The 14,115-nt window shown below is 43.4% G+C and overlaps 1 protein-coding gene across 4 annotated transcripts in view; it reads left to right on the top strand.

The window, feature by feature from the left end:
• The first annotated feature begins 1,576 nt into the window (after positions 1-1,576).
• The window catches only part of RALGPS2 (Ral GEF with PH domain and SH3 binding motif 2), a 273,721-nt gene continuing 261,182 nt past the window's right edge, over positions 1,577-14,115 (top strand). For all 4 annotated transcript variants that reach the window (XM_077823533.1, XM_077823537.1, XM_077823536.1 and 1 more), the window contains exon 1: positions 1,577-1,767. The gene's annotated coding sequence lies outside the window, so the exon portion shown is untranslated. The remainder of the gene's footprint in view (positions 1,768-14,115) is intronic.

The raw sequence follows: 14,115 nt of genomic DNA on the forward strand, positions 1-14,115 counted from the left end.
AACTTAGGCTTGAATAGAGAGTGGGAGTGACTAAGTCATTATGCAAGGTAACCTATTTCCCCTTGTTTTTTCCTAACAACCCCCCCCCAGACGTTCTTGTTAAACCCCGGATTTGTGCTGGAAATGGCCCACCTTGATTATCATACACATTGTAAGGAGAGGTTTCAGAGTAACAGCCGTGTTAGTCTGTATTCGCAAAAAGAAAAGGAGTACTTGTGGCACCTTAGAGACTAACCAATTTATTTGAGCATGAGCTTTCGTGAGCTACAGCTCACTTCATCAGATGCATACCGTGGAAACTGCAGCAGACTTTATATATACACAGAGAATATGAAACAATACCTCCTCTCACCCCACTGTCCTGCTGGTAATAGCTTATCTAAAGTAATCATCAGGTTAGGCCATTTCCAGCACAAATCCAGGTTTTCTCACCCTCAACTCTTTGTTGTCACTTTGGATGTGCTGTCACCAGCAGGAGAGTGAATTTGTGTGTGGGGGGGTGGAGGGTGAGAAAACCTGGATTTGTGCTGGAAATGGCCTAACCTGATGATTACTTTAGATAAGCTATTACCAGCAGGACAGTGGGGTGGGAGGAGGTATTGTTTCATATTCTCTGTGTATATATAAAGTCTGCTGCAGTTTCCACGGTATGCATCTGATGAAGTGAGCTGTAGCTCACGAAAGCTCATGCTCAAATAAATTGGTTAGTCTCTAAGGTGCCACAAGTACTCCTTTTCTTATTGTAAGGAGAGTGATCACTTTAGATAAGCTATTACCAGCAGGAGAGTGGGTTTGTGTGTGTGTTGGGGGGGGGAGGGGGAGAGGCGTGAGAAAACCTGGATTTGTGCTGGAAATGGCCCAACTTGATTATTATACACATTGTAAGGAGAGTGATCACTTTAGATAAGCTATTGCCAGCAGGAGAGTGGGATGGGGGGAGGTATTTTTTCATGTTTTGGGTGTATAAAAGATCTTCTACACTTTCCACAGTATGCATCCAATGAAGTGAGCTGTAGCTCACAAAAGCTTATGCTCAAATAAATTGGTTAGTCTCTCAGGTACCACAAGTACTGCTTTTCTTTTTGCAAATACAGACTAACACGGCTGTTACTCTGAAACCTTAATTATTAGAGGCACTCAAGTGGTTTGCAACAGAGTAGACAGGCTCCCCAAGGGACGCGGGTGAAAAAGGGCCCTAAAAGCAGCCTGGGGTAGCATCCAGGGACGGCCCTTCGAGATGTTCCAGGGTCATTTTAACGTAGGGTGGATTGGAGTCAGCCCCACTGAACGCGAGCGATGGGGAAACAATCACCAGCGAGGCTCCTTCCTTGTTCTCTGCGGCGACCGGCCGCAGCAGGAGCGTGCGCGCGCCTCTACCCCAGTAGCTGAGCGCGAGCTGCTCCCACGGCCAGCGGCAGTTGGGCAGTTACGATCGTTGTGTCTGTTGGGCCGGGCGCGCGCGCAGTCACTTGCGCCACAGACGCTCCAATCGTAGGCGGGCGGACGCGCGCCGCTGTTCATCACCCAGCGCCTGCGCGGATGGGCTCATTCCCCACCTCGTCCGGAGAGAGGAACTTATGCGCATGCGTTTTCTGCCTTCCTCCTCTGTTTGTGGTGGTGCCTGTTGTTCCCTCCCCCCGACCTCGGGTCAGGTAGCCGCTACTGAATGACAGTAATCCAGAGCGGGTGAGCTGCAGCGGCGGCCCCGAGCGCGGGAGCCCGCCTGGCGGACCGAGTGGTTTCTTCCCCGCTCCGTGTCCTCCGCAGGTAAGCCAGGGGAGGCACCCCCGCCGCACACACTGCTCCGAGGTGAGGGAGGCCGCCGGGCCGGTGCCGCCTCTCCGGGGAGTTGCGGCTGGGTATTGTCTAGCTCCTGCGCTCTCTGCAGCCCTAGAAGGAGAATAAGCCTCCGCTTGGATTCCGGGCCGCAGGGTTGCCGGGCAGGGATTGGAGGCGCACGGTCCCCTCCCAGATCCGGGGAGGGTCCGGATCCCTCAACCCGGACCCACTGACACCGCCCTCCACCCACCCACACGCGTGTGGTTTCCCCTCACCCCAGAGACACGCCTGGGCGAGGGGGGAGTTGGACTCCGGCCCTGGGCCGTGCTGGCATGGGGCGCGCGGTGGGGGAAACGGGGGTAGTTACGGCGTAAGCCCCGCCAGGCCAGGGCAAAGCGTGCGCTGTGTGACTGGGGCTGGAGCCCCCAATTCCCCGCCCGTGTGTGAATAGGTCGGGGGGACTGACCGTCTCCTGGGGTGGGATGGGGCTGAGCGCTTGTGAGGTGGGCGTATGGAGCGTCCCCGACTCAGCCAGCTCACCCGCCGTTTGAATGGGGCTGCGCGATGGCAAGAGGGGTATGTGAAGCGGTCCAAGCCCTAGGATGGGTTGGAGAGGGTGAGGCTGGCTCCCTGCTAGATGGGAATAGGGAACATAGATTAAAACGCACGTGTTCGGAAGGTGGGCTGCCTTGGCCTGCCCCCTCATGCCAGACTAGAGGACGCGCAGTTTGAAAGGGCCTGAGCTTTGGCCAGGTTAATGTGCCAGGGTGTTCCGAATCGTTCCGTGTGTGTGATCGCTAGATGGGGATACAGAATAGCTCAAACCAAGTGTGAGTAAGAGCGTCCATGGTTTGAATGAAGCGTTTGCTCATTGACAGCAGTATGGAATGGTCAATGTGTGTTTTAAGAGAATTAGAGATTTTGTGGTTTGAATGCATCAGTTGTGAGGTGTGGGTACAGGGTAAGTGAGCCCAGTTGGTGAGTTAAAGCACCCAGGGTTTGAATGGGTCTGTGTGATCATGAGATGAAGTTATGGAGCAGCTTGGGTCCCAAGATGGATTATAGCATGCACACTTTGAATTAGGATGGGTTGAGGTGGGTTTGCAGTGCTGCACTATCATGGAGACTTTTATAAGGAAGAGGGAAAGTTTGGGTGCCAGAATCCTGAAATTCAGCACTCCTGGTGCTGCTGGAAACCACTGTAGTAGAACAGAAATAGGTGTTGGGTCATAGACACTAGTCCTTTTTGGGCATGGTGGTTCTGGGAGGGATGTGTAGGCTAAGCAAAGAATTAGATGCAACTGTCTCAGGCAGACTAGTGACAGACAACCATTTACTCTTAAATGTGCAGTTGGAGACTACTTCAGTTACTGTTTCACACAGGCAGTCCAGTATATTCAGAGAGCTGCATTCTCAGAGGAGGCAATTTAGCACAGCTGTTACTTTGTTTGGGATGGTAGGGGGAAGGGAAAACTCTGATAATATAGATGGAAGAGAGGCAGATAAGACACTGGATTCCAATTGAAGAGGAAATAAAGTGCGAAAAACCAATATCCGGGTAATGGAGAATTCATAAACTCTTCCAGTTTTACTGTTTACTCGGTTCATTTCAAGATTGGCAGTTGCCATAGGGAACTATTTTAATGGAGTTAACTTTTTTTATGAAAAGTTTTAAATTCTTTCTAGCTGTAACTATCTTATCTGTATCAGTTCTATGTTTTAATTTTTTAAATAAAATTGGCACATTTTTCAGTCCATTAATGTAAGGTATTACCATCATACCAGTTGTAACTGTGCCTCTATTTTTTACTCTACACAGTGTTGTAAACTCATCATAAGGAAACAAATGGTAAAATTAAAAAAATTCTTCTCCCCTCATGTTGTTTTGAACTATGTTAAATTTTTGCTACAAGCTTTAGAACCCTTAAAAATAGTAGGACTTTCATGTACACCACCACTTCAACACAAACTGTACTGACTTGGACCCTGATTATGTCATAGGGTCTACATGCAGACCATAAGTCCTGTGTAGAGTTTCATTTACTCCTGGGGGAATTCTGTGCCAAAAAATTAAAGTTCTGCACACAATATTTTAAATTCTGCAAAATTCTGCATAATTTATTTGTAAAAATAATGTAATATAATCATGCTAGTTTCAATTATTTTGATAAGTTATTTAAATTACAATACAATGGATGGAGAATGGGAGTGAGGAGCATTGGAGGAAATCTCCACGCCCCTTTTGTTGAATAGTAATGTAGCTAGGTTTTACCCTTTATTTCTAGTTGTTAGTCAACAAGTATATGTAGCCATAACATCAGTATTACACCATAGGCAACTGAAAGAGCAAGTGAGGGCTGGGGCATCAAATTCTCAATTTCTATTGGCTACTGACCATCTCCAGAAAGGCCAGTAGTAAACAGTTCACGGGTCACAGTGGGGGCTGAAAAAACTTCCTATCAAATTTAGACCAGTTCTAATCACTAAAGCACCATAAGCATTTATAAGGCTATATAGTTATTTACAAAAGGCTCCTTTACACCACTCCGGCAATTAAAGGAACCTTAAAACTTGTGCACCCATTTTATACTCCTGGGGCAATTCACTAAGCAAGCAGACTGCTACATTCTGCTGTGCCCCATGACTGTCTCCTCAGAAACACCCTGAAGCCTTGCCCCACCACGTCAGGCATGCTGCAATAGCGGGCGAGAGAGACAGAGCCTCTGTCACTGGCATGCATGCCCTGCCTGCCCCCTCCCCCTCCCAGTGGTGACTGATGTCTTCCCATGTCCACCCAGTCCTGCCCCCCCCCCCCGGGGTGGGGGGATAATTGATGTCTCTGCTGGCTGCTCCGGGTGCCAGAACTGACGTGCCCACGCTGCTGGGGAGGAGCACGTGACCACTCTTGCAGCTTCCTTTTCTTCCCTGTCAGAAGTCGTCTTTCCTCTGGAAAGCAAAAAAAAATCTGCAGGGGACATGAATTCTGTATGCATGCAGTGGTGCAGAATTCCCCCAGGAGTATCTGTTTAATTTAATGGGGCTCCACGCTGGTGCAAGAAGCTGCTTGTTTAGATCAGATTGTAGCATCAGGGTCTAGTGGATAAATTGTAGCTCCTGAGTTGGTATTTCTTTGTCTTTTCAGAAGTACTGCCCTTGGTTTTGAAGATTTGCAATATCTATGGAAAAATGTTGCATTTATCTGAAAATCATAGAAATATACACTTTCGCATTTTTTAGCCCTCTACTTACCTCACTTTCTTTCCTTTCTCTGAGAAGGAGGTTAGGAAACTCTCTCTCATGTGAAGAGAACTTTGCTTTTACTTAGAAAAGACTAAGACCTTGTATAAATCTTAACATTTGTGTCATTGGGGAGAACGGTAAAAGATAGGGTATTTCCACTCAGAGGTTTTTGCAGTTCTAAGGTTCAAGTTTCCTTCCCAACGGGGATGAAGTCTCATTGCACACTGAGGATAGGTCCACACTAAAAAGTTAGGTTGACCCAGCTATGTTTCTCAGGGGTGTGAAAAATCCACATTCCTCAGCTTTGTAGTTAAGCTGACAATCCCTGGTGTAGACAGTACTAGGTCAATGGAAGAATCAGAATGAGAAGATTTAGAATTCATCTGTTGACCTAGCTACTGCCTCTTGTGGAGATGGATTACCTATGCTAATAGGAGAACCCCTCCCATCGGCATAGGTAGTGTCTACACTGAAGCAGTACAGTGGTGCTGCAGTGCCACTGTAGTGTTACAAATGTAGACAAGCCCTCAAATACTGCAGTGCTGCTGTTACCTGGGTAGCATGTCTGAGACAAATACCTATAGGAGAGAGATGTTGAGCAGCCACAAGGAATTCAGTTCACATCCTCCCTAAATACTCTGTTAGATCTTGCTTCCCACTCTGATTCTAGATTTCAGCAACCAGTAGTTCGGTATTTGTTTACCTAAAGAACTCCTCAATCCGTTGTCTGTTGTAGGTGGTGGTGCTTGCCATTCTTCCACAAGTCAGAATACTGTACACCGAGGCCCTCATAAAAGGAGAAGCTATTTTCTGGTAACTGTTGTATGAGAGTTGTCTCTGTGCATTCAGACTTTCCCTCTATCTTGGGGTTCTTAACATAATTTGGCTCCATAAGAAGGAACTCAGGTGTTTGGTGGCCATACTCTTATATACGCTCAGATGTTGAATGCTGATGTCAATAGAGGGTGATCATGAAGTCCCAAAGAACACTACTTTGCTAGGTTTCAGAGTAACAGCCTTGTTAGTCTGTATCCGTAAAAAGAAAAGGAGTACTTGTGGCACCTTAGAGACTAACAAATTTATTAGAGCATAAGCGTTCGTGAGCTACAGCTCACTTCATTTGATGCACACAGTGGAAAATATAGTGGGGAGATTTTACTTACATAGAGAACATGAAACAATGGGTGTTACCATACAGACTGTAACAAGAGTGATCAGGAAAAGTGAGCTATTACCAGCAGGGGAGGGGGGGGGTGACTGCATTGTCTACAGCCAAGCTCTACGATACAACCGCATTTGCTCCAACCCCTCAGACAGACAAACACCTACAAGATCTCTATCAAGCGTTCTTACAACTACAGTACTCACCTGCTGAAGTGAAGAAACAGATTGACAAGAGCCAGAAGAGTACCCAGAAGTTACTTACTACAGGACAGGCCCAACAAAGAAAATAACAGAACGCCACTAGTCATCACCTTCAGCCCCCAACTAAAACCTCTCCATTGCATCATCAAGAATCTGCACCCTATCCTGAAGGATGACCCATCACTCCCACAGATCTTGGGAGACAGGCAAGTCCTTGCTTACAGACAGCTCCTGAACCTGAAGCAAATACTCCCCAGCAGCCACACACCACACAACAAAAACACTAACCCAGGAACCTATCCTTGCAACAAAGACCGTTGTCAACTGTGTCCACATATCTAGTCATCAGGGGACACCATCATAGGGCCTAATCACATCAGCCACAGTATGAGAGGCTCGTTCACCTGCACATCTGCCAATGTGATCTATGCCCTCATGTGCCAGCAATGCTCCTCTGCCATGTACATTGGCCAAACTGGACAGTCTCTACATAAAAGAATAAATGGACACAAATCAGACGTCAAGATTTATAACATTCAAAAAGTAGTCGGAGAACACTTCAATATCTTTGGTCACTCGATTACAGACCTAAAAATGGCAATTCTTCAACAAAAAAACTTCAAAAACAGACTCCAAGGAGAGACTGCTGAATTGGAGTTAATTTGCAAACTGGATCCAATTAACTTAGGCTTGAATAAAGACTGGGAGTGGATGGGTCATTACACAAAGTAAAACTATTTCCCCTTGTTTATTTTCCCTCCTGCTGTTCTTGTCAACTGCTGGAAATGGCCCACCTTGGTTATCACTACAAAAGGTTGTGTCTCCTTCTTCCCCCCGCCCCCGCTCTCCTGTTGGTAATAGCTCACCTTTCCTGATCACTCTTGTTACAGGGTGTATGGTAACATCCATTGTTTCATGTTCTCTGTGTATATAAAATCTCCCCACTATATTTTCCACTGTATGCATCCGATGAAGTGAGCTGTAGCTCACGAACGCTTATGCTCTAATAAATTTGTTAGTCTCTAAGGTGCCACAAGTACTCCTTTGCTTTGCTAGGGATTCCAAGAGCTTGATGCCAATGGGTGCCAACCCCCAAGTGGGAATACACAGAGGCAACTCTCAAAGAATATCAGTTACCAGTAAGTAACCTGTTGTTCTTTTAAATTTTATTTTTGTCTTTTTTAAAATTAAGTTTTAGAACTTTAAGATCTCTAAGATTTTTTTTTTTTTAGTTAAACATTTCTCTTGACATACTTCAGATCTTTCATCAGTATTTGGAATTGATACCTGATGCATCTCTATCTAAAACCATTATTTCCCCAAAACAAAGAAGGGGAATTCCCAGATTTCAGAAGTTTCAGTTTCTATTTGAGATAGCTGAGGCAATGGCATAGAGCTTTAGGATGAGGCAATTTCTGGTTTTATTTCCTTTAATTAAGATTAAACAGACTATATTACTGCAAAACTATTATCAAATTAAGTATTTTTCAGTAATTTTCATTACTATTGTCTAATAATAATTTTATTTTTCCTGGCTGAAACAGGTATTTACCAGTGCCCTGTCCTAAACTAGTTTTTCTCGTGAAATTACCAACCCTGCAAATTGTGTTGTGTTTTTTTTTTTTAAAGAATTGGATGAGACCAAATCTGTGTCCCGCTGAAGTTCGAGAATTTTGCCACTGACTTCAGTGTGACCAGGATTTGGTCCTTGATGGATTTTTGTACCTACTGAGCCAATTGAATTCCTGCTTTCATTTGAATTGAAAACTTTGCTCTAGGGTTGGGTGGTGTAATCTAATTATTTGGCTTTTGTGTGAACTAAGGCATGTATGCACTATATTTCTCTACAAACACATCATGACATGTTTCTGTTTTGAGAGTCTTTTACAGTCCTGTATTTGACAGTGTTGTAAAAAGAAAAGGAGTACTTGTGGCACCTTAGAGACTAACCAATTTATTTGAGCATATGCTTTCGTGAACTACAGCTTACTTCATTGTGAAGTGAGCTGTAGCTCACGAAAGCTTATGCTCAAATAAATTGGTTAGTCTCTAAGGTGCCACAAGTACTCCTTTTCTTTTTGCGAATACAGACTAACACGGCTGCTACTCTGAAAAGTGTTGTAAAAGAAAATGAGCAAGTAATTTTTGAGATGATACTTAAAAATGCCTCCTGAAACTATTTGGAAAGTGTACAAACTAAGTTGTATAAATAAAAATTTTAGACTCCTCTAACAGCAGCAATAATTGCTGACGTAGAAGTCTCCCCTTCATACATGCAAGGTTTGTGTCCCAAATGCAGAATCAGACAAATGTAATGTGTTGGTTCTGATGGAGAGCCATGTTGTTAGGGAGAGACCAATATTTTATCCATAGTTCTATTTGCAACAGGGCTGTCATCAGAAGGCGGATCTTTTTGCTTTTCATTTAACTTATAAGAAAAAAGATCCTCAAAACATCTTTGTTTTCAGAATTTTAAGATTAACTGTCAGGGTAAAGAAGAAGAACCTTTTTGAAAAACCTGAAGGAAATTAAACATACCTTTACAAAGGAAGAGATATAAAGTGGACGTTCTGAAATTTTTAAGTATCTGATGCCCTTATATATTGTGGGTGGGGTGGGGGGAAGTCAAATTAAATTTGGGAATCACTTAATAGTTTCTATAATAATCCCATGAATAGGTCAGTTTTTAAGCAAAGAAAACAAATATACAGTATTTTATTAGGATTTTCAGAAAAATACATGAATCTTTGTTGTAGCTAGTGGAATGAAAAAAAAGATGATGTGAAATACTTTGTGTGAGCCCTTTGTGTTAGGAAGCCTTTGTATGTTAGTGGATTGAAGAAGTAGAGCATTTACTCCTGCAGACATTAGGCTTCAATACAAAACAATACGTGCACTGAATGGTGGTCCTCATATTTCCCTACTTCTACACTCCCGTTCGTCTCCTCAGATGCAACTGAGCGTATGGTCTACATTTCCTTCCAGTTGACTTAATCCATGCAGTGCTTATCAGATCCCGAAGGAAAGTTATGGAATTGAGAAACATGGTGGGTTAAGGCAGGATATTCTAAGATCAGTGTCCTAAGCAGTGCTTGGAAGCTCAGTATGATTACGTCAGCTGGGAGTGTGTGTGGATGTGGGATCTCACTCTTATTTGTGTAATAAGTATTCTTATCACAAAGAGGACATTAATTTTGTTTAAGCACATTACTTTTCTTATGATGCCTGTCCAGTGAAATTAATAAATTAAGTTATAAGGAGAATATGTCATAGGGACTGTTATGATTTAGATCCATTATGCAGTAAAGAGATTATTTGGTAAAAGCTCTTGGTATAACTATACTCATATAAGGAATGGTTATTCCCCACTTAGTAGTTGCCAGTGACATGCTTGCTTGCCATTTTCCAGATGTTCTAAAGTTAAGTTTAATAAGGTGCTTCAAATGAGAAATGTCACTGTGAAAAATGAATATGATTAAAAATATTTAAAATTTTTATTCTTAAATTAGGGTAAAGTTTCAGTTGAACTTCTTGCCCATTTACTGCCTCTTGTAATTTGAATTTTGATACAAAAGTTAAAAATATAAAGGTAAACTTAAGTAGGAGTATCAGTAATGTATTCAGATGAAATTGATCACGCTTCTCTTGCACACATGATTAATAACTGACAACAACTTGGGTATTTTCGTAAGGTTGTAATAAATGAATAAGATGTAGAGCAGAGAATGCCAAACTTTCTATGTAAATCTGTTTTTGAAAGTGTACTTTAATTGCTAAATAAAATTCCCATTATGTTTTTATAGCTCATTACACGCAGTAAAATAAATTTGGTAAATTATGAAGAGAGGAAGACTACTTTGGATTGGTATAGAAATATATTATGATTAGAAGGGGGCAGATTGCCTGTTACTTTGTCACATAGGTAAGGTTGTGGTGGAACAACTCCCATGGTACCTAGATGTCATTTATCTCTTTGACCCTTCTCAGTCTGATATAGTCCTGCCTGTTGCACAGACATTGCATTGGTCCATCTCCTGACAATAGATGAAAGACTATCAACTACCTTTGATATGTTAAGGTGATGCTGACTCACCTGTGAACCTGTATGGGGTGGATGGGACTGCTCTTCAGTGAGTTTGTTTTCTTTCCTCTTGGACAGATCTCAATGGGTAGTTGTGGGCAATTGCCCCTCTTCTTGAAGAGCTGTCATGTGTGGGGTGCTGCAAGGTACCATTTTTCATCCCTCTTGTTCAATGTGTGTATGGTGCCATTAGGAGGATTAAAATGAGATATGGGGTTAAGCTTTTTCAGTGTGTTGATGACACCCAACGGTAGGCTTCTCTCTCATCTGTCTGGGATGATGCAATTCAGCTCCTCAGTCAGTGTCTAATTGAGATTGGAGCATGGGTGAGAGTAAGCTGGCAGAGGCCCCACTCAGATAAGACTGACGAGATGAGGATGGGTTGGAGTAAGCAACTGGAAGAGATGCTGAAGGTATATTATCAGCCTCTGTGATAAGGAGCACACCTGCCATTAGTTAATAGTGTTTGCGACTAAGGGGTGATTTTTAGACCCCCAGTTGTCGTTGTTTGACAGTCATATTACAGCTGACCCAGTCAGCTTTTCACTGCATCTGGCCAGGAAGTTGTGATCTTTCCTTTGAGATGTGATGCTTCCTACTATTATCTATGCTTTTGTCACCTCTAATATTAGACTACTGCAATGCGGTCTGCGTGGGGACTACATCTTAAAACCATTTGGAAACTGAAGTTTGTGTAGAACACAATGGCTCACTTATTGAGTGGGTCATTTCACTGGGAGCACATGACACCAGTGCTCTGGGATCTGCACTGGTTGCCCATTTAGCTCCAGATGGAGTTTAATGTGTTGTCATCTGAGACTGCCTGGCTCCCTATGCCTGCCCTATGCCTGTCCATTGCTACAGCTTTGGTTAGCATGCGTTCTCAAATTGGATCCTCCTTCTTATGAGAGAAAGGGGCTGGCTGTTAGAGCATTCTCCTATGAGGGCTCTGTCTCTGAAACTTGCTCCCCCTTCTTGGCCTGAATTTGGGGACTTTCTGGGCTTGCTACTAAAGATGCTTGTTTGATAGGGTCTTTGGAAAAGGCTGAGGGTATGCTTCCTAGATGATGACTGGCTGGCCAGCTGAGTTCCTGGAGAATTGATTTCAGTGATGATGATATTTAATTTAAATGCATTTATTTTATAATTAAGGCTCCTAGAGCCAGGGGTAGATGTCTTTAGTATTTTAAATCTAAATAAATAAAATGTATACCAGAATAGTTAAAGCTCTTGTGAATGCAGTTATACCAATATAAAGGTGATTTATATTCGTATAGATATTCCCATGTGGGAAGGGGAATAAGCTGTAAGGCATCTTTATTCAGCTACAGTAACGCCTCACTTAAAGTCGTCCCAGTTAACGTTGTTTCATTGTTACGTTGCTGATCAGTTAGAGAACATGCTTGTTTAAAGTTGCACAGCGCTCCCTTACAACGTTGTTTGGCAGCCGCCTGCTTTGTCCACTGCTTGCAGAAAGAGCAGCCCGTTGGAGCTAGCTGGTGGGGGCTTGGAATCAGGGTGGACCAGCAGCCCCCCATCAGCTCCCCGCTCCCCTAAGTTCCCTGTGCCGCAGCTGCCCAGCAAGCTATCAATTGCTGGGCAGTTCAGCTGTCTTTCCCCCCACTTCCATGTGCTGCTCCTGCCCTCTGCCTTGGAGCTGCTCCCGGGAGCCTTATGCTTGCTATGCGGGGGTGGGAAGAGGGGGGCTAAATGTCCCCTCCTCCCTGCTCCTGCCCCTACTTACCCCATTTCCATAGAGCAGGGCTTGGGGGGGGAGACACAGGGGAGACACAGGATAGGGCTCAGGACAGTGGGAGTGTGCTGGCAGCAGGGGCTGTCTGAACTTGCTGATCTACTTAAAAAGGCAGTGTACTTAAAGGGGCCATGCGCATCTTTTTCACACATAGGGTGTGTGTGTGTCTGTCTCTCTGCCATGTTCCCTCCCCTCCCTCCATTTATGGTGCCTTGTAGAGTGTGAGGCTACATTAACAACAGTGTGTTAACCCTTGAGGGCTCAGCTGTTCTAGTTCATCATTTTAGCAGTAAGGCATTCCCTGGGAAATATCCCACCATCTGACTTCACCACTTCAACCAAGCTTCGCAATCATCATTGCTGTGTACAGTGTTAAATTATTTGTTTAAAACTTATACTCTGTGTGTGTCTGTGTGTATACACACACACACACACACAAAAAGAGACAGTATAAGTTTTAAACAGTTTAATATTGTACACAGCAATGATGATTGCGAAGCTTGGTTGAAGTGGTGAAGTCAGACGGTGGGATATATATAAAATCTTTTTTGTCTGGTGAAAAAAATTTCCCTGGAACCTAACCCCTCCCTCCCCTTTACATTAATTCTTATGGGGAAATTGGATTCGCTTAACATTGTTTTGCTTAAAGTAGCATTTTTCAGGAACATAACTACAACGTTAAGTGAGGAGTTACTGTACATTCACACTAAGGAATATATGTGAAATGGATGAATTTTATTGTAATTGTCAGCACTTCGGACAAAGTCAAAAGCGGGTTTCGGCTATATGTGTAGTAGGTCTTTTAGCTGGTGTAATAATATTGGTTAGGAGTGTTTTATACCATCATAAACTCATAGTAGAAAAAATCTGTTTGCCAGTATAATTTATTTCATTTGAGGAACTGATGTAAGCTATACTGGGAAAAGAGTTGGTATGAGCCGTCTTCCCCCCACCCCCATGCCGGAGATGGGGGTGTGGTTTGCTGGTATAAGTAACAAACTGTTTCTAATGTAGATAAGGCCTTGGTTGTCCCCATGAATCTCAGTCGGTCACTTTTGTCCACATAGTTTTTACAAATACAAAAGGAAAAAGAAATGCTCACCTTCTAAGGGCTTGTCTCCACTTACCAGGGGATTGACACATGGTAAATTAGCTAAATTGACCGCCGATCGCTCTCCCGTTGACTCCCGTACTCCACTGGAACGAGAAGCATAAGGTAAGTTGACGGGAAAGTTTCTCTCGTTGACCCAGCACGATGTAAACACCACAATAAGTCAACCTAAGGTACGTCAACTCTAGCTACATTTTTCACATAGCTGGAGTTGCGTAACTTAGGTTGACTTAGTCCTGTAGTGTAGACCTGCCTGAAATAACAGCAACCTGTGCAGTATTCCTGTTTGGGATTTTCTTATGCCCTTGAATTGCTCTTCTTGTGCCTAGATACTACCCTGGTTGGCATTTTACAATGTGAGGGAGCTCGTGAAGGAGAGCAAAACTAATCTAAAACAAATCTAAATGGCAAGTCGGTACTCTGCTTGTTTCTGCTCAGTCTTCTGACTATAATTGTGAAGTGAATATCAGATATGAAATGGATGTAAGTTCAGTTGTAAAGAGAAGGTATATTCTGTCAGGGTTATTAAAAGGCTGGATAATTAAGCATTTTAGAAGTATAAAGCAAGAGTACAATCTTATGCCTTTGAGGAAAGTCTGTGCTGTTACCAAAGTTACCAATCTTCTTTAGAAAGTGTGCTTGCAGATTGTTCTCTCTTGAATGTCTAATTGCTTGTAGTTTCTTCTGCTTGTTTTTTAAAACAAAATGCCAACCGTGCATTTATGAAACTTGGCTCTGTGTGAATAACTTATGCATGCAGCTCAAATTGCATTATATGTTACAACT

Source organism: Eretmochelys imbricata, chromosome 8 (genome assembly GCF_965152235.1).
Source record: "Eretmochelys imbricata isolate rEreImb1 chromosome 8, rEreImb1.hap1, whole genome shotgun sequence".
Classification (NCBI taxonomy): domain Eukaryota; kingdom Metazoa; phylum Chordata; order Testudines; family Cheloniidae; genus Eretmochelys; species Eretmochelys imbricata.